Here is a 20,994-nt window from a genome sequence, read left to right as displayed (position 1 = left end):
TTCAAAAGACCCCCCCCCCACATACACACACACACACACACACACACACACACACACACACACTGCCAAAGGTCCATAGTTTAAGTCATTTTTTTTTGTTAACTAGTTTGTTGTTGCTGTAATAAACATGTCTTTTAAAATAATGACTGCCCATAATTCGAATCCCCCTCAAAATGTTATTATCTAAACCAAACCAAAGCCTAATCTTGTTAAAAGCACCACTTTTGTGAAGGTGTCATCTGGCACGCAAAATGTAGCAATCTAACGTATAATGTATCAACAATCCACACAACTAACTTCATGCACTCATAGCAAAATGTTTGAGGCATGTGTGCGTTTGGACTAAAAAAGGTGGCACATGATATTGGTAAGCAATTTGACAACATTGTAGTAAATATTTTCAGTGCATCAAAAAGCGTGCTTGTTAAGATGCCAGCAGACAAGCTAATCCATCATAAATTAGTGCATAGAAGTCTCCAAAATAAAGTATTTGAACCTCATGTTGCATACAACATGTTATCCTTGATGTCTAGCTACATATACATTTTTTGTGGAGCTCATTTATTTAAAAGTTTATATACCAGATTATCAAAGACATGTGAGTGTCCATCAGCATGTCATAATAACAACACAACCAGCAGCATAGCAAGTGATGTGGCCTAAAGTCCCATCTGACCGTAGCGGTCTACAAAACAACATGATGGTGAGCACACGCAGGCTTTATACACTGTCTACAGTCCACATTCAGCGTGTGTTTCTTCTTTTTGTTTGTTTGCTTGTATACACAAGCCTGCACACGCTATATAAAATCAGTCTGTTTACATAACCGTTCCACCACAGAGTGATCCTCTTTTCTGCTTTGCATTAGTTTTGTAAACGAACACACCTATATCGAGTGATGTCCATTCTAAATGAAGACTATCCTGTTGCATACAATATTTTGTGGGTAAAAAAGCTGATGCAAGCTGTTTCCTTAATTTATTTGTAGCTAAATGCCAACATTATTGTCAGTATTATTATCTTTAAACAGTGTATTTAAAAACAATAATGCAGTTCTTTAGTGGATGCCAAGCCATCAGCTCACACGCATTGTTTTTGTGTCCTTCAAGCTCTGTAAGAAATGATTTAGAAAACTGAAAATGGAGGCTATATCCAGTTTGTCTCAGTTGTGCTATTTCCAGGAGTTGTTTTTCCACTTCATTGTGTTTTAGGCTATTAGCAGATTAACAGTCACATTGAGTTAGGCCTTAAACAATGCGTGAAAACTAAAAATGAAAAACAGGTTGGATCATTCAAGAACCTGTATGAACACCATATACCTTTTGCTTTATCCTATGATATACAGACATATTAGATCCCAGAATGTACTTTATTTTACTGAACATATACAAAACATTAATATGTAGGCTGTAATATCTTTAGTAATTTTTGTGATGGGGGTGGGGGGGCTCAGCTAAAATTCCTAATAAGGGTAATCCCATTCCACATTTATATTAGACTCCATTGACATCCCTTGTAGTACTTTAGTTTTTACGTAGTACATAGACACAGGGACTGGGGGCTCCAAAATGTGAAACTGACTAATGTCTTGAGTAAAAGACCATGTTTTTCAAATGTAATATTTTTTTTTTTATTGTATTTGCTATGTTAATCTTCCGGTTCAGTTGCTTTGTTATTTCGCTGCCCCACATCACCTACCAGATGTCAGACCTATTTTATACTGCGTACAATTGCATAAATGTAAATTGTAGACAGAAATGAGTAAGATGTGTAAAAAAACCAACAAAACCTTGTGCAAAAGTGGTGATTAAGAGGTCATTTATTGTAAAGTCGCACCATATTATTAGCTAAATATCTGATAAGCATTGCAATCCTTATTGAGGAAAAAGTCTAAATTGCAAGCATATGTTATCACCTGCGTCATCATAACGCCGTCCTTTTAAAAGGGATTTGGCCGCCTCTCTTCTTCCGGACCTGACAGGGGAAGCGTTTACGCCTAAAAGTGTTCTAGTCGACCATTAAATGAATAAGACTGCTCTCTTTGCCCAGTCAGCTCCGAGATGACGTTATGTTCTGCTGTGTACTTAAAAGCGGTGAATTTACAGCTCACAGCAACTTAATACGATATAGTGTCTGGCTTTTGTTTGATATCTAGTGTCGGCAAAAATCCATTTTTATTGAGATTTCTCTTAGCGAAATGCTCTGAGTGAATTTAAGCTGGACTTTTATTGTGAAGGGTTGACACAGAAGAGAGAGCGTTATGGCAGTGCTTTTTTTTCCCAACCTTATTTCCTCAACCTTTACTGTGCGGTCGTTTAGTTTAATTCACAGTTTATTAATATCTAATATCCAATGCTGTCCAAACTGCGAAATTCATTGGGTACCCAAGAAACCAGGTGTGAAGTAGATTGGATACACGGTTCATTAGATAATTTAAAGGGGAACTACAGTGGGGGAAATAAGTATTTGACCCCTTGCTGATTTTGCAGGTTTGCCCACTTACAAAGAATGCAAAAATCTACAATTTTAATCATATGTACATTCTAACAGTGAAAGACAGAATCCCAAAGAAAATTCCAGAAAATCACATCATATGAATTTATTAAAATTGATAACCATCTGATGAGGAAAAACAAGTATTTGACCCCCTGGACAAACAGCATGTTAATATTTTGTAGAAAAGCCATTATTGGCCAGCACAGATGTCAAACGGTTTTTATAGTTGGTGACAAGGTTTGTGCACATTTCGGCAGGGATGTTGGCCCCTCCTCCCTGCAGACAGCCTCCAAATCATTCAGGTTCCGAGGTTGTCGCCTGGCAACTCAATTTTAAGCTCCCTCCAAAGATTTTCAATCGGATTCAGGTCTGGAGACTGGCTAGGCCACTCCAGAACCTTGATGTGCTTCTTCTTCAGCCACTCTTTTGTTGCTTTGGTGGTGTGCTTAGGGTCGTTGTCGTGCTGAAACACCCATCCTCGAACCATCTTCAGCTCTCTCACTGAGGGAAGGAGATGTCGGTCCAGAATTCCACGATACATGGCCCCCGCCCATCCTCCCCTCAATACGATGGAGTTGTCCCGTCCCCTTGGCTGAAAAGCACCCCCAAAGCATGATGTTGCCACCACCATGCTTGACGGTGGGGATGGTGTTCTTTGGGTTGTACTCTGTGTTCTTTGCCCTCCAAACACGACGAGTTGAGTTGAGGCCAAAAAGTTCTATTTTGGTCTCATCTGACCACATCACCTTCTTCCAGGCCTCTTCTGAGTCGTCCAGGTGGTGAATGGTGAACTTCATGCGGGCCTGTACATGTTTCTTCTTGAGAAGGGGACCTTGCGTGCGCTGCAGGATTTCAATCCATGACGGCTTAGTGTGTTACCAACCGTTTCTTTTGTAACTGTGGTCCCAGCTGCCTTCAGTTGATTCATCAGTTCCCCCTTGTGGTTTTGGGATGATTCCTCACGTTCGCACGATCAGGGACACCCCACGAGGCAAGATCTTGTGTGGAGGCCCAGACCGAGGGAGGTTGGCGGTGGTGTGGTGCTTCTTCCATTTCCTGATAACTGCACCGACAGTTGATCTTTTCTCTCCAAGTTGCTTTCCGATTCTCTTGTAGCCCATCCCAGCCTTGTGCAGATCAACAATCTTGTCCCTGATGTCCGTAGAAAGCTCTTTGGTCTTGCCCATGGTGGTGATGTTGGATGCTGGTTGTTTGGGTGTTGACAGGTGTCTTTTATACAGGTAACGAGGTGAGGCAGGTGTATTTGATGTAGATAATTGGTTCGGATTGGGGCTGTGTCTTAAAGAAAGACTAACTGGCTTGTAGGAGCCAGAATACTTGCTGTTTGTCCAGGGGGTCAAATACTTGTTTTTCCTCATCAGATGGTTATCAATTTTAATAAATTCATATGATGTGATTTTCTGGAATTTTCTTTGGGATTCTGTCTTTCACTGTTAGAATGTACATATGATTACAATTGTAGATTTTTGCATTCTTTGTAAGTGGGCAAACCTGCAAAATCAGCAAGGGGTCAAATACTTATTTCCCCCACTGTATGCAGTTTTTTTCTTTTTTTTTAAGCTTAATTTACCTTAACTCAACAGCTTCGGAGTCATTGGAATGGTCATATGACTTTTTTGGGTTGAATGGTGGTCGTCTCGCTCCCCCCTTAGCACCTGTGAGCGTTAAAACCACCCTTGCAACTTTCGGCCGGCATGATATCAGGTCTCGCGATGTAACAAATTGCTTCACGGCACTGCACACATACACGCCCCCATCCAGGAACCGGCTAACAAGGTAGAGATGGAGTTTTTCACACTATCGTCATGGCTGAGCCGGCAAAAAACAAAACAACAGAAAGCTAGGAAAGCATTGTCGGAGGAACAGAGAAAGAGGAAACCGTAGACTGACTGGGCGAGGAGTCAGACACAAGTAAACATCTCATACGCGCGCACACACACATTCAGAGATATCCCGATTTATTAGGGAGATTGCTCACAGAAAGCTTAAAGAAAAGCTCTGAAGAACAGTGAATAGCGCCTCACCTCCTTGTGCACCATGGTGCACGCTGACGGCTTGACCACAGTAGCCTCTGGCTTTACCGTACATCTACAGCAATGGCTTTCACAAGTTCACCTGGAACTCCCAAACCGCAAGTAAGTCTGTTACTCTCTGCCTTTTGTTTTTCACATAGAGCCTGACGTTAACGATTGCTGACATTAGCTAACATTAGCGCTTGTTCCAATGGACCTTTGCATAATATCAGTTAAGTTAACTTTAACCAGCCCGCTTCTATGTGAAAAAACAACGGCAGAGAGAAACAGACTTAAATTGAGGTACCTGCAGTTTAGGAGTTCCAGGTGAACTCATGGAGTGGAAAAGATTGAAGCCCCCCCCAAGGGTTTTCCTTTTGTTATCCTTATCCTGAAATACACATTATAAAGGAGTACATGGGATTTATTGTTTATTTTATTTTTTTATTTTTTTTACCTTGGTATCAAATTGGGTATTGAGAATCATGGAATTTCACTGCTATTGGTGTCCACTACTAAACGTCTGGTATCGTGACATCCATAATATAGACTATTTATTTATTGAATTATGAGAAAAAGTGCTATATCGTGATATATATTGTTATGGAGATATCTATCTGGATGGTCATCCAGATAGAAGATTTTGACCAAATCACCTTTTCCTTGCCTGGGTTTGATAATCGGGAAATATAGTCAGTGAAGAGAGCTGTAAACTAAGCATAAGCAGCATGCTTATGTAAGCATAAGAAACCCCCCTCTGTGATATAACTTCTCTACGTATTAATGAGACAGTTTCTGCGTCAGAGGCCAGTAAAAAGAGGCACAAAGGCAGACTTCAAAAAAGAGTCACCCAAGGTTCACTGGTGATGTCACACATGTTCTTCATCTTGACACACATTTTGCACACCAAGCAGTCAACCCCCCTTTCTGCTGGCTGAGAGATCATTGTGTAAATTAGATGAAAGTGAAAATGTTTTTGTTCGGATCACAAATGTAAAAATAATAATTCTTAAAACTAATAAACTAGATATTAGGAAAATTGTGCTTTTTAAAATGGCTATGGAAAACTGTTGGGTGCTTAAAATCATATAACAGGAACCATCCGATGCGTTCTTCACAAATGCTCCATTAAATGTGGGTTTAAACTTTTTGCAAGTCGACACCATCATGTATTATGGTATATTCAAGCTAAAAGTGCTGCTTCGGAACGATGTGCACCGTGGCCTGAGAGGCAGCAGGGCGAGAGTAGTGCCACAAAATACGGGAGGTTTTATATGGCCAGCTTTTCATTTGTCATGTACTATGAGGGAATTAAAGAGCTGCAACAGTGCGTGTAAGAAGCTGTAATACCAGAGTGATACTTGCACATAAAAATACAAAATTTTTTGATTTGAGAATAGTTTGTAGCCTCCGTCCAATTTTTTTCCCCCTCCAATTTGTAAATCCATTCTTTGAGTTCAAATTGAGGAAACAGGGTGTGAATATTTATTTGGACATTAAGGTTTCTGATGTTTTGTCACAACTATTTCTTCATTCTCCTGAAGTAATTGCGCACAGAAAGCTTGAAAGGGCCACATAAAGGTATTATTTGGTATTACAACACCAAATGTTAATTAACATTAACGGTTATTAATTGTGCATTACAACAGGGTGCACTGTGTAGACAAAGCGATAAAATAAAACCGCGTATAGATCAGCATCTCTCTTATGTTCCGACAAATGCCGCTGCTATTATTTTTGTTAAAGGTACACTAAGGAGTTTTTGGCTACTAGTGATGCTGTAGAGCAACACCTTGATGAGCAGGTTTTCACTATTTTTATTTCTGTGTTGCAAAAAATCATGCATGCCAAAAATGGGTGGGCCAAATTCTCTGGGCGGGCAAAGCAGAGAAAGGGGAGGTAACCTTGCTCCTTATGACCTCATAAGGAGCAAGATTCCAGATCGGCCCATCTGAGCTTTCATTTTCTCAAAGGCAGAGCAGGATACCCAGGATCGGTTTACATCCATCGCCATTTCTAGCCACTGGGGGACCATAGGCAGGCTGGTCGTATATTAATGTTAAAAAATCTCAAAGTGACATTTTAATGCCATGGGACCTTTAATGTTTTTAGGACATTCGGGTTGCTAGCTTGGCCTGCATGTCAAATTGCCATAAAAATGTTGTTTACTTTTCTAGTCTTTGTCTTTAAAATGAACGTTAAAAAGTGGCTTTCACCTGAATTCACACAATTCTACATAATAACTGTTGGGGGTTGTAATGTGTCCTATAAAGGCAGCTAGGTGCCAATAAATTAGAAGAATTAGACGGCAGCTATTTTAAAAGGTAGGAAATGCATCCAAATATTTGTCTGCAAACAGAAAAGAACACCTTCAGTGTTCACTGTACAAGTATGCAAGGCAGATGCAAATTGTGACAGTTCCATCTAAAATGTTTTCCTAAAACAAAACAGAAAAACATAGAGTTTAATAGGTAATGGGCATGGACTGGTACTAACAAGTAACCATCACCAACACACTGTTCAGCTTCATTGATCACCTAATTCAAATTCAGCGCACCGATGGCACACATTTCACCAGATACTACAGTCAGTCTCTTATGTCATTCTTGAAATATTTCTTAACTCCAAGATGATAATTGTGACAGATTTGCACATACCAATCAAGCAAATATTTTGCAAATAGGTTATTTTTTAAATACTCCTTACTTATTAGGACAAGCTTATAGAATCATTTTTAACATTAGCGTGGTCTAACACTGGGTCATGAGATTGTATTTTCTTTTACACCCCGTCACCATGTCTTTAAAGCATCTTTTGACAACATCACCTTTGATGAAAACTTTGTCGTTTGCATATTATAACTAGAATTGTACTATTCCACATGTACAACACGTCAACCAAACAACAATGATAATAAGTGTCATATAATATTCATTTCCGTGTCATGTTATGGCCACATGAGTTTTGATTGCTCTGTTTTTCATAATGGTCAACTTCTCAGTCTTCTTTGCTTGTACACAGTGTAGTGTAGTTCTGCAACAGTCTCTGTAGCTGAGCACATCTCGTCTTCACTGGAGGTGCGATCCTTAAATGTGTCAGACTGACTAGGAAGGAAAGTCCTTCATGGTTGCTGCCATCTTAGAGTCTTTACTATTATACACGCTGTATCGAAACAGTGTTAAGATTAACATTATTTAAAAATCATGAAACGGGACAAAAGTTTCTGCCTCTAAAGCTGCAAACACGATTTACACATCAAAACAGAAAACTCAGTGCATTATAAACAATTGTCTGATTGAGCCTGTTCCAGCTTTAATCAATGTTCATTTTTGCTCTGATAATTTCAAGTCTCAGTTGTTTTGTTTTGTTTTGTTTTTTTGGCACTGTAACTCAAAACCTCTTGCACAATCAAAGCTCCATGGAATGACTGCAAGTGCCAGGGGTTAGGCTCACTAAATCCTAGATTTATTGCATGAACAGTGTCCCTCTATTGTGTTAAATTCTTCTTCAATAGGAGACCTAAATACATCAGTGAAGCGTGTAATTGTGTCTTGCACTTTGAGACTGTCCAATAGTCACAATGATCACAAATTGAGACCCAAAATTTGCAAGTGAGAAATATCTTGACGAATTGTTGCTGCGTATTTGGATGTGCGTCCTTAGTCATTTATTTCAAAGCCAAAATCCAAAGCGATGATTTTATTCTCCAACCTGAATGTCAGCATGTGTCTCTGAAACCCAGTTAGTTTTTTTGAGATGAAGTAGATAAAGTGGAGATCATATTTTTAAGAAGGATTATTGCATTTGGATGTTTTTTTTAATGGCAGAAATCTAAAAGCTGTACTTCATGAGTAAAACCTTTGAGGCAGTGCTGGCAGTGCAGCGTACAATTCAGAGAGAAGGCCCTCTTTTTGTGTGGTTACCACTCCACGGGGGCAGGCAGGGGTAAATAATACACTTAACTAACCCCCCCCCCATCCAGGCAAGAACAGAGAAGCAGGCTGCAGAGAGAAAGGTTGGAAGGGAGAGCAATGAAACGCAGAGCAGCTCTCAGCTGTCACGTTCGCTTGCTGTAAAGCCATGTGGAATGATATAACATTGACGTCACAACCCAGTGACGTACCACAGGGTGATTGCAAAGAAGAAAAAAAAAAATGCCAAGTCTTATTAATCGCCCTGTAGAATATAGTGTCTGCCTCCAGCAGTGATGAGAAAGGGAGAAATTGTCCGTCTTCAGACGGTGTGCAATAGAAAGAGTCTTTAAGAGGAAAAGGTTGCCACGGAGAAACCACTCAGCGTATTCATCCAGAAATCCTACAAAGCTATTGAAGTATTTCAAAATAATATATTTTCCTATTTTATAATTTGACTTTTTTTTTTTTTTTTTTGCTGAACAGCAATTTAATGCTGACACGATCAGCACAGTGGTTTACTATGTACTAAACTAGTTGTAATGTGTACTTTGATTGGACAAATCCTCCTCCATCAGTATTATACACACAAGTACAGACAAAGTAATTAGTGTTAAATATAATAGTAGATTTTTGGTTTAAAATCTAATAGTAGATTTGTGACTTAGAAAATATAATAATATGGTTGTTGTTTTTTTTTGTCAGTGATCTAATGAGATAAAATCATGGCCGAATTCTATTGTACCCAGTGTACTGTTTTTACTGTTTGCATCCTCAGCCTCTTTATCTCTATTGTCTGTGGAGATGAAAGCCTCTGTGTGTTTAGTAAAACTGTCTGCTAGCTCTTTTGCCTTTGGTTCCCTGTTATCAAAACTAAACCACTGTATGAACAACACGTGGTAAATTCAAGATGAGTTGTGTGTGCTGAAACAAGCATTCAGTTTTATTTTCTAGTACACAGTAAATCCTCCACATGCTGGATGCTGGTTATGATTTTTATTTGAGATATATATATATATATATATCTCAAATAAATAATATTTTATATATATATATATATATATATATATATATATATATATATATATATATATATATATATATATAATTCAAATTAAACCTTGTTGCTAGGAATGTCATAAACGCCTAAGAGAACACCACAATCAAATTTTGCATTGTTGCTCATATTCATTTTGTGCTTTAAAAAAAAAAGTAGATTAATTAAGATAAGTACGATAACCTTTTGAGCTCAACCTTATTTTTTATTTGTTCTTTTTATACATTTTATATCACTTTAGTTGAAATAGACTGCAGCTTCTAAGAACTGTGCTGACAGAGGAAAAAGGGCATTGCCTTGAAATAAAGGCCATTAAATGCTGTCTGCAGTTAAATGCTATGTGTGTGTGTTCATTTTTTATTTATTTTAAGGAGACTTTAATCTTGATATGGTCAGTGTTATCTCAGCCCATGTGAAAGTAAAACGGCTTGAAAGTATGAAGTCTTATGCTGCATCCACAGTTTAATTTATAATCCAGGTATTATATAAATATGGAAATATGGCCCCCTTTAGTGAAAGTGTTGTTATTGTGTCTTAGAGCTGATTATTCTAATCAAATTTTCTTTGATGAAATGTGAAGCTGGGCTGTTGGGCTGACTGAAGAGAGTGGTGTGTTTAAGGAGCTTGTGTAACAGTTGCGATATGAAGACCGAGATGTCCTAATTCATTGCTTAGCAACTCCTCATCAATGCCACAGGTAGCTTTGATAACATTTTATAAATGCCAAGTCAAGAGCTGAATCAGCATTTGTGAATGTTATATCATTTTATTATTTGGGGAATTGTACTGATTTAATATGTGGTTTGTTGTTTTTGGATCCGGAATGGGCATTCTGTGAATTATATTCTCATTCTACTAACTTTAACGTCAGGACTGGCTTTCATAGCTGCACTAAACGTTTCATCGCAGCAGCAGGACAAGTAGAAAGGGTTAAGTCGAGCGAGGTACTGTGTGTTTGGCTGACTGCAGAGTGAAACAGGATGCAGCGGCTGCATTGTCAGCCTGCTGGTGTGAGTGCAAACAGATGAGGAAATGCTGGAGCGGGTACTCCAAAAACTCGGGTTACCCTGGAAACGGTTTGCGTCATGATCACCAGCAATTAGCTTGCAGCTCTTTAGTTTTCATGATAGGTCTACCAGAGCTAAGCCTAATGACTTTAGTGTCTGAAGAGTCAACATCAAAAGAGGGCTCACCAAATATTGTTTATAAATGTCTTTGCCATTATTGTTGTTGTTCTTCTTCTTCTCCTTCTTCTTCTTCTTCTTCTTCTTCTTCTTCTTCTTCTTCTTCTTCTTCTTATTCATATTATTATTATTCATATTATTATAATACTTTTATGACAATGTCGGGGTCATGGCTTGTTTGATGCTCTGTTTTGAACTGCGTATAAACAAAGCTTATCCGTAGCGGTGTTTGTGTATCGCTGAGGCCAAGAATGTTGGACTGGAGAAGAGGATGCCGAGACACTGCCATCAACTCAGTTTGGGTTAATTAGAGCTTCTTTTTTTTTTTTTTTTTTTTTCTGCAACCATTGCGTCAGCCTCCCATACTTTGCCTGTTTTCACTACTTGGAAAAATGATTAAATGTGAAATGGCTTTGATAAGATAAGTAATGACAAAATGTTCCCCATGCTGCTGGTTTTTATTTGCAACACAATCAAGTTTTTTTAGCTTGAGGAGTTTCGGAGAGTTTTTTTTTTTTCTGCACAGCTCGTTTCAAAGGATTTTGATTACTCTACAAGAGACCCGACAATGCAAACATTTCAGGTGGCTGAGCTTTTCAGTTCAGGATGAGGTTGTTGAACCTTGCATGCGTTGACTGTTTGCTCAGTTTGCAGTGACAGGGTGAGAGCGTAGGGAGAGAGAGCTTGGGTTGGTTTTTTGTCGAGGGGTCGTATGGTTAAATTAGACTGCTATGACATAGATGGTGTGAGCCCATGCGTAAATTGTTGCTGTGGGAATTAAAGCACAAGGGGAGGGATGTAGTAAAATTAAGTTGTATTTAAGTGAGTACATACCATAGGTTTTACTGACGGTTAATAGTCTCCTGACGACTTTATTACATAACATCTTTTCCTTCAATATTCTGAAAGCTTTATGTAATAATTTGATGGGATGGGCAGACAAGCGTGATTCCAGTTTTTCTTTTTTTTTGCACTGCTTACAATAATTTTTTTTTTCTTCATTCATTGCAATTTCATTTAAACATTACACAGGAATCTCACCAAAATTGTACTCACTTACTTTCTCCCTTTACTTTTCTCTGCCTCGTTTTAATCTTTCAATCTATGTCTCTCTTTCTCCCTGAATTTCTTTCTGTCTTTCTCTGTGCGCCTCTTTTGAAAACGGTGTCAGCACTGCTGCTTTTACACCAAAAGGCTGTTGCTAAGTGACGGTTGACGTCAGCCGCAGCTACAGAGGAGGGCTTGTGTGTGTTTAGCAGCTGAGGGCAGATCCCACTGAAAAGGGCAAAACTGAGAAGCACTATTAGTCACTGCAATGAAAACCCTAACTTCAACCAACAGGATCGCCATTTCCAATAACTGCACAATTTATTCTGAGTGACTTATGGTAAAAGTAAATCTTTCAAAGTGTAATGGTGAGGTTTAAGCATAAGCATTTTTGGAGAAACTGCTCCCGGCCAATCCCCACCCCCTTTTCTTCACTTTTTCTTTAGTCTGTCACTGTCTCCTTTTCTTTCTTGCTTTAACCCTCATCCGCCCCTCCCCCAACACACAAGCACACACACACACACAGACTCAAATGCCAGACGCCCCCCCACCACACACACACACACACACACACACACACATAATGTAAGTGAGATTTTGTAGATAGATTTTGTGTCTGACGAAAGTCTCTGACTCTGAGCTCCAGTGTAATATCTCCCCCATCCAGCCAAGGTTGCTCTGGATCTGCTCGCCATTGTTCAGTTTAATCAATTCCCGGGGACCTGTATCATCCCCCTCACCCCTCCGCTCTGCCTTTCTCTCTCCTGTTGCACACAAAATTTGACCCGTTGGAGTGGAGCAAACAAAAAGCCTATCTACATTTCAAGTTAAAATAATAGCGTGCTTCATCGGTTCATAACTCATTATTGTTTTTAGTTTTCACTTTGCAAGAGTTACTTGTTTTGTCTGTGTCAAAGCTACGATACCGAAACAAAATCATTTGCTTATGCTTGCTTGACACACTCGAGACAGTGTCTTTGTTTTTTTTTCTGTGAGAAAAGTTAAGAGAGCAATGACAAAGTAATGTACCAGACGGTCATCATGTCTGCTGCGTCTGTGCTCTGAAGGCTGTGATGTAAGATTTTGTGGCTGATCCAGCCTGCTGCTGGAGATAAACCAGCACCAGTAGAAACTGGTGGGTCTGTCGGCAGAGATAGGTGTTTGCAGCAGTCATATGGAGCTCACTGATTGCAGGGCGAGCGGAGCGGCGGGCACAGGGTTTTAAATGCACACCCTTTCTGCAGCGAAAGGCCCTGACACACCAAGGAGATCGTCGGTCCAATGTGCTGTTCAGATACAGTCAGAGCTGTGGCCTGCCCCAAACTGTTATTGCTCCCTGGAAAGGCCTCCTTGACATGATGTGCTCATAGGAATTTTTGAGGAATGATATTCAGGGATCAAGCCCTGATTGGCAGTGGATTAGTGAGACTTTCCTTCCAGTTCACACTAGTGAAACTGTTAGAAATGTTGTTTGTCAAGGCACTGAATCTCCCTTAGCTTCATGGGCACACCTGACGCTGTGGAGTGAGGCAAGCCAATGATATCTTTCTTTATTTCATAAAGAGACACTGTATTAATGTATTTGTACACCATACAAGCTTTGAAGAGTTGTATCTTACTTACAATGATACAGTGCATTGGATTGCCTGCTGCTGTGTGAACCTCCTTTGTCCTTTATCTGTCCCAACCCTGGCTGTATCACAGGATCACCTGGATCAACAGTGGACCTGATGTCACATATCAACAGCAGGCACCCTGGCATGGCACCATAGACACAGGGTATTAGACACTGGGTGCTCAGCTGCAGACAGAAGTAGTTGGCAGGGGGTAGGCATGGATTAAAGATGCAGTATTTGCGTCATAAGATGAACTCTACCGGCCACAGTGATCATATAGGAAAGTTTTGTGTTACGGTTGCTAAGTAATAATAAAAAATATGCACACATCAGGTTGGTGGTTTGTACAAGTAGAAAAAACTGACTTAAAGCAAATTAAGGAACACAAAAGATGCTAAATGCATTTTACATTTTTGTAGGCTAGCTAGTTGGTTAACAGTTGTTTCTTTTCTCCTTTCTTTATCTTTATCTTTTCAGTTCACAAAATGAGACTCCTAATGGACTATAAGCTTATCATATTTTTTCCATCTGTGGGAACAAAATACATGTTGTATGCAGTTGTAGTTATTTTGCACAGGTATCTGGGCTGAAAGAACACTGCAACGTGGGCCTTAGTATACTGTACGTGTAAATACAGCTTAGCGTAACTGTGCAAATCTTGTAATCGCAATACATTTTTATTCACTGTCAAAAGAATATTGATACATTGGAGTATAACTTGACTCAGTGGTAATAACGACACCAAATAGCATGCAACAAAAAATAATAATTTATCCTCAACATGCAGATATAAATGCTCTTGCCTGCTGTCACAGCCACATTAAGGTACAGAGACCAATTTGCTCTCATAATCATCATACATTTCACCTGTTAATAAGAACTGCTTGATCTCATGCGGCAGACATGGGGTAAAGCATCAATATGTAATCTAAATAATCACCTTTAATTACTTGTTGAAGCAAAGATTACTAAAGCAAAAAAGAAAATTACTGTGCAGCCCTCAGGCTAAACCTATCGTAGAGGTAGTCTGTTAAGCTATGTATACAGTGAAGGTAATGTATCATGTTTTGGACACATTAATAGGCGGTCCATGCAGATAATGCAGTGAATCTAACTGTTTGCATGTCATGGAGCAACAGAGCAGTTAGAGAAACAAGTTAAAGGTCACATTCAGCAGGATGTTCAGGCAACACTACTCTCCTAAACAAATTGCAATGAAATGTTTTGTGGGTGTCCCTAAGTCAATATTCTATATCATGCTACTGTAGCTAAATGATTTGACCATCCAGTGTCCGATGCTTCATGACTATAAACTACATATAAATACTGTCAGAATTCACATTTCTGGAAAAATATATTTAAAAAGGCTTTTAGAAAATAGAATTTAAAAGGGAGTATGCAGATTGTTATTTCACAAAGTGGAATGAGATAGTCTGAGACAGAAAATAGTGTATAATATATTGTGCGATATGTGCAAATGCCACGTTTCTTGAACAAATTCACATTTTCTAGCTCTCTCTTTAGGCTACTTTATTCTTCCATTTGGCAAGCATTTGCTATATTTGCTTTATGTACTTTATTTATGAATGGGAGTGCCCTTTTTCAGCAATGCCACAACCTCTTTATTCCTAGAAGTTTAAAGTTCTGTCCAAAAAAGGATTGTATACTACACAAATCTTGGTAAACTAGGTACCTGTCGGCCTCACCTTTGCTCTCCTTAACTCTGTTTAGTAAACCTACCTCAGGGTTTGTTTGTGTGACTCTGAGTGATCTGACAGTCAGCCAGTGTTCCAGTATTTATGCCATGTGGCATCTGTCTCAGGTGATGTAAGCAGAGCTTTGCCGAGCTCTAAGTTTATACTTACAGATGTAAAATGCTGATCTCTGGTGGTTTCAGCATTATGTTCTGACACGCACTCTGCCAGCACTGCCTGCTGAGTCTGCTCGTTCTTAAGATGGGATATTGAGGGCAGAGTAACTGAGGACCCCAGTCAATCTGAAGCAGCCTGTTTAAACTGTAAACTGCATGATGCATTTGTAAGGAAGTTTAGATTTGTCACATTTTAAAAGACTGCAGTTTTTCAATATTAGTCAACTTTATTACATTAGTTTGTGGTTTCATTTGTTTTAATTACATTAGTTTGAAGAGTTATTTAGGATGCATTTTGTCCACTTAGTTTAACAGGCAGTCCTGGTTTGTTGAATGCCTCAGTAGCAGAAGATAAGTATCTACAAAAGAATAACCTATCCTGTGCTTAGTTGTTGAAATTGGAGTAATGTGAGATGTGACTGTTGCATCCTGTGATGGCTACCACCAACAAATGGCCTCCCTGGAATGCTTGTGTGCTAATTGGCAGAAATATCTATTAAATTAAAATATTGTTAATGCAATCATTTTTTAAAGCGGGAAGAAAAGTATGTTTCTTTGTGTGTCTATTTTTTAGGGGGTGTGCGCATTTAGTCAACTACTCGATTAAACAATACTCTTACTAGTAGGCACCAGAAATACTTGTTGGTAAAAAATTATTATTATTATTATTATTATTATTATTATTATTATTATTATTATTATTATTATTATTATTAGAGGACCATGCCGCCTTGGCCTGACCCTCCCTCGTTCCACAGCAGTGCCTCGTCCTTCCCATTGGTCTTCAGTCCTGTCTCCATCCCCTTTTACCAAAATTGCGGCTGGGTTTAGTGTTCAGTCTGGTTCTCTCGTGTTCCACTGGATTGGCCAGCAGCACACTGAAACTAGCTCACTAGCTAGCTAGCCGGCTAACACGTATGCTACAGACTAAAGCTAGCCACCTAGTGTGCTATGAATTAACAAAGCGGGCTAACGCGAGCGAGCTCAATGAATCAAGCTTGCACGCTAAGATACTAATGGAATAAGCAATGCCTCTTAGACCACAGTCCCCGTTGGCGTTTCAGCAAATATTAACGATGCACCCATATGGTTACGTCCCTCACCAGGTTCCTAACCAGGCGCCCGGAGCACTGGGGACATATTGATTCCAGCGGCATTTAAAATGCTCTTTGGTTATTGAAAAACATGATTAGCGATTTAAAATGGCTCTTATAATACACACAATATTTTTCAGATAGTCACTAGAAAGGCCAGCATTCCATTTACTCCTAAAACCGCTGAGCAGGTAATATTTACCCGCTGCCGAAACGGCGTCAGCACTCGCAAAATATGGCATTTTTTGAAGCAGTCAAGTTATTCATTTTTATCTTTTTTTTTTTTTTTTTAAACGAGTACGACTTGACAAAGTTACTATTTAAGTCAGTTTATGGCCTTTAGGCTCTTTTATTACAGGTCACACACACACACACACACACACACACACACACACACACACACACACACACCGAGGCTGTGACTACTCTCTCAGTGCGTGCTCCATGGACGTATTAAGAGAACTGGATACAGCGTTCGGCCCCGTTCATTCCAATGAGAGTGCTCAAAAGCACATAAAGCAATCATGGCGCTCAGATCTTCCACGTTGACTGGCCCATGACGTCACGATGGCCCTGCGCACTAGCAACAATTTGTTTTTGTCGTAGCAACCGGTAGCAACATGCTCGTTCATGAGCTTCTCTCTCGTGTCTCTTACAAGTATAGTTCGTTCTCTTAATATATCTATGGTATACGTGGAGAACTCGCCGTTTCATTGTATAAAATATTCACTAACGTTAAACATTGTGTTTTCATTGTTCCTGATCGTTTACATGCTTATGTAAATAAACGACGGATGTATTTAGACAACCAAGAAGATGTAATCATTACGTCGTGCTATTAGCTAGCTACTAGCTAGCGCTAGCTACTAAGGTTAACCTACAGCTTCATCTCTCATCCACGTTACAGGCTTTACAGCATACAGCCCTCGAATGTATCATAAGATAATACCATGGACGTATTAATAGAACACATGGTGAATTACAACCATTAGCTATATCCATTATTACAGCTACAGGACGTCGGGAGAACAGTCATATGAGCATGCGCAGTGCAGGGCAACATGGGTTAACATATATTTGTTGGTCAGTACTTCTTGAACTCGACTGGTCTTCCTTCCTTTGCTTTTTCGATTCATAAAACTTGCAGCCTCACTTTCTCTTTCCCAACAGCAGCTTCTCCGTGTTCGTCTCTGAGAGCATAGTGGCCACCTGGCAGGATGACAGTCTCACTTCATTATGTGTGCGCTAAAACACCAGGGACTCCACAGTGTGAAACACCGAAACACTCCCCACACCCCTGTACCAAGCCAGGGTGGATTATTCTCATGAAACATTAACTTACTGCTCTCCGACGTTGCAACAAAAGACATTTTTGGTCTCTTACACTACTCTAGGATTTAGTCCCTGACGTGTTATAGTGTTGCAACTATCACCATGGGGTTGCTATGTGCCCACACATTGTAGTAGAAAGCCTTCAGTAGTCCATTCTCTGGCCATACCAAGGGAAGTGGATTGTTGCACACTTGTGGGTAATTGCCTCCCACTGAAGAAGGGCGTTTTGCCCGTAACATCTGTGTCAAATAGAATGACAGAACTGGAGTATGGTCGTTGCATTCTTGGATTTCTGGCCACAAGAGGGCAGAAGAAATCCAAAACCAGAAAACTAGCTTACAGACACACAGCTTTGTCATATCATGGCCTTATACCGGTTAATATGTTAGCTAACAGTTGCCTACTTACACATCCAGCAGCCATCGAGCAACATTATTATCTCATTTGGGTCATGTTTCTCGGCATCTGAGGAATGTAAGTCCAAAATTCACTTTTCTTTTATCTCTGGTTTGGCCTCCACTAACTCCTGAGAAAAATGTGTGCGTATTTAGGTTGCTATGTGTTTCACTTTTTTCACCAGCTAGCCGCTAACTGTTATGAGTTAACGGTTGATGAGAGCGGTGAACTGAACGGACTGAACCATACGGTGTATACGCGGCTGTAAAACCAAAATATTGACTTAAAAAGAGGCTAAAAGGCTCCATAGAGCTGCAGAGCTTAGTAATAATTCTCTCTGGGTTTACATGTATGTATGTGTATTGATTTACAGCACTTATTTTATGATCTTATATCACTTAGCAAAGTTTCTGTAGACTATCACACCTTGTAAAAATAATATCCAGCTACAATCGCCAGACGAAAAACCTTTGTAGCTGTGAGGCATTTTGAAAAGTACGTACATGTAGGAGCCCCGTATGATGCTGACCTTTCCAACCCAGGCCTTCACACCACCATCAGGAGAGCAGGGAAGGACAGGCTGCAACTTGCCCTTTGTTGCTATGGAGCACACAAACTGACTCACTATGACTTTGCCTAGAAGAGTGTATTGAATTTGGTTAAATTAGCCTCATACGGTATAACCATAAGTTATTTGAGTTTCTCAAATAACTTTAAACCCAAGTAGACTGACAGATGTTGAGGCGCTCCTTAACGGACCCGTTCTATATTGATTTTGACTTTTAACTTACAACGTACAACTGTAAGCTTCTTAAGGTTTTTCTTTTAATTCAACATTCCCCCCCCCCCCCCCATCCTCACGTTACCTCAGGTAAACGTTAGCTGTTTGTGAATCTGATACGTAAAGTAGAAATAAGAAGCTGCCTACAGCCAGCGTTGATCACCTGCTTGTAAATGATTTACTCAACACACAATTTCTGTTGTGGTGTCTCTTCTTTCTGTTCTTTGTGTCTGTCTCGCTCTCTTTACTTCCCTGTTAACTCCTCCTCCCACTGCTCGGCTCTGATGGATGGCGTTTTTGTTCACATGCTTGTTATTGGCCAGAGCTCCAGGGCTCAGGCGTTAGGTTGTGTTTATGAGAGGAGCCTGCACTGATTCCATGATAAAACCAGATGTTCCCTTACAAGGCTTCGAGCCTCCCTCATGTAGCTCCATGTCCATATCAGGTATAACCTTCCTGTTGTACTCAGGCCTCACAGCCTCCAAACTATAGCTCGGTCTTGGGGCTCCGCAGTGGTCAAAAAAGGTTGCGTGTGAAGGACATACATTATGTGTATGCACTTTAGAATATGGACCATTTCTTTTTGTCAAAATGCCTGTCAGAATAGAAAAAAATGTACAACAAATTACTAACTAAAAATTGCAAAACATTCTAAGCATTAAAACTGTTAACGGCACAGTTTGTGTGTTTTTCTGTAACATAATGTATTTTTTAATTTACATATTAAAAAAAGTAGCTTATTCTCACATTTGAGGTGTTGGAGCCACAGTGTGTGCAGCATTTTTGCTTGATGAATGACTTAACCAATCAATCCATTTTCAAAATTGTTGCCCATTAATTTTCTGTTAATCCACTAATCGCTTCAGCACAGAATTATACATGAATGAACAGCTTCACGTGTGTCCCATCAGCATGTCCACAATGTTCCTACCTGTCTTTTTTATGAATGCCGAGTACATGTGCTGCAGCTGCATTGGACAGTTAACATACTAAAGGTTTCCAAGAATTAGAACATAATGTGAATTGTTGTTCAATTACTGTTATCAGAGCTGATCCACGATAACATACTGAAGGCCTACCAGATGCTAAACCACCAGGCAGAAGGTTATTATATTATGAGGACGAGTTTTACAACTCTGGAAAGTTATCACAGTGGCATAATTTAATCTCAGTTATGGTGATTGTGACGTACACGCTAGAGCTATGCTGTTCACATTACAAAGTAATCCACCAGGAATGTGCATTTGCACATATTTGATTTGCCATTTAGTGTGTTGCTGTATGACGTTGTATTGCATAGTTGAGCCAGGTTCAACGTTTTCACCGGACTACCCTGTGTTTTTGTGCCAGAGCCCAGAGTGGTCCCATTTAAACAAATGAGTAGGCTGTAGTTTTTGACATCACACTATTGCCGGTCTAAACACGACATTAGAGTTTTGGGGAGTAAAAAAACCATTGATCGTCGATCCCCGCAAGATCCTACATGCCTGCCGGTACTCAAACTCATTGAGTACGATGGTAAACATACATAAAATGTATGATTTATAAAATATATGGTTATTCAAAAAGCCATGCAACCAAACATTTTAATAACACCTTCATGTGTGCAGGATGTCTTGGACAGTAAAGCCGTCTGATCCAGGGCTGCCTGGGCACAGTATCAACAGAAACATTGGCACTGAGACCACCTTTGTCCCCTGGCATATCTTTCATAGTACTAACTTCAAACAGATGTTGGAAACCGAACTTGGGCTGATATAGGTACTGTAGAGGAAAATACCGGTGTTATGTAAAGGGAAACAAAACCGAGAGACCAGTCAGAGATGGTACTTATTGTACCTTTTAATAAACAGTTGCTTAAATGTTATTTTATGACACAAAGCCCTCATCAGGCTCTGATTGTACTCTGTGCGTCACAAGGTCAATGGTCCTTTTAATAATTACTTGTGTTAACACTAGGTGGACCTGGGATATTTATATGAACCTGCAGATCAGCAAATCAATGTCAGCAGAAAGGTCTTTGAGTAAGTACTATTCAGAGTATTTACGCTTGGGCTCTCTGCCACCACTCTCCAAAGGTCATATATGTCTATATTCTCGCCAATCTTTTGTGATAGCAATGAATTGCTGCGTTCCAGTTCAACAGAAAATCTAAGCTCAGATAATATGTAACCCAC

The 20,994-nt window shown here is 39.7% G+C and overlaps 1 protein-coding gene across 1 annotated transcript in view; it reads left to right on the top strand.

Moving 5' to 3' along the window:
* The window catches only part of pde3b (phosphodiesterase 3B), a 52,224-nt gene that overhangs the window by 1,472 nt on the left and 29,758 nt on the right, over nucleotides 1-20,994 (top strand). The window lies entirely within an intron of this gene.

The sequence above is a fragment of the Perca flavescens genome, chromosome 1, assembly GCF_004354835.1.
Source record: "Perca flavescens isolate YP-PL-M2 chromosome 1, PFLA_1.0, whole genome shotgun sequence".
Taxonomy (NCBI): Eukaryota; Metazoa; Chordata; class Actinopteri; order Perciformes; family Percidae; genus Perca; species Perca flavescens.
Note: the sequence above shows the minus strand (reverse complement) of the source record. Positions and strands in the feature narration are given on the sequence as shown.